Source organism: Pygoscelis adeliae, unplaced genomic scaffold (assembly GCF_000699105.1).
Source record: "Pygoscelis adeliae isolate BGI_AS28 unplaced genomic scaffold, ASM69910v1 Scaffold85, whole genome shotgun sequence".
NCBI lineage: Eukaryota > Metazoa > Chordata > Aves > Sphenisciformes > Spheniscidae > Pygoscelis > Pygoscelis adeliae.
In genome coordinates, this window is record NW_008824900.1 from 718,557 (window position 1) to 718,882 (window position 326).

The window sequence follows — 326 nt, forward strand, 5'->3', positions numbered from 1 at the left end:
CCTTCGCCCGTCCCGCGTCTGCTTAAAGAGTGGGAGTTTGCAGAGGAAGGGGAGGGAGAGGGATAAAGTGCAGAGCTGAGCAGAAGGCTGGCGCTTTTCAAAGCGGAGAAATAACCCCGTTTCCTATAAACTAGGAAACGAATCCTTCATTACCAGCTCTTTCCAAAGCCACCTGAGAGGAGGGCCTCCGTGGACGGGCTCCCAGCAGCACACACCAGACTGACCACAGCTGGAATAAACCAGCAAGGAACGATGTATTTGAGCCCTTATCTATAGAATAAGGATGGGCAAAGACAACTTTCCTGGCTGCCACATTTCTGCCCTTT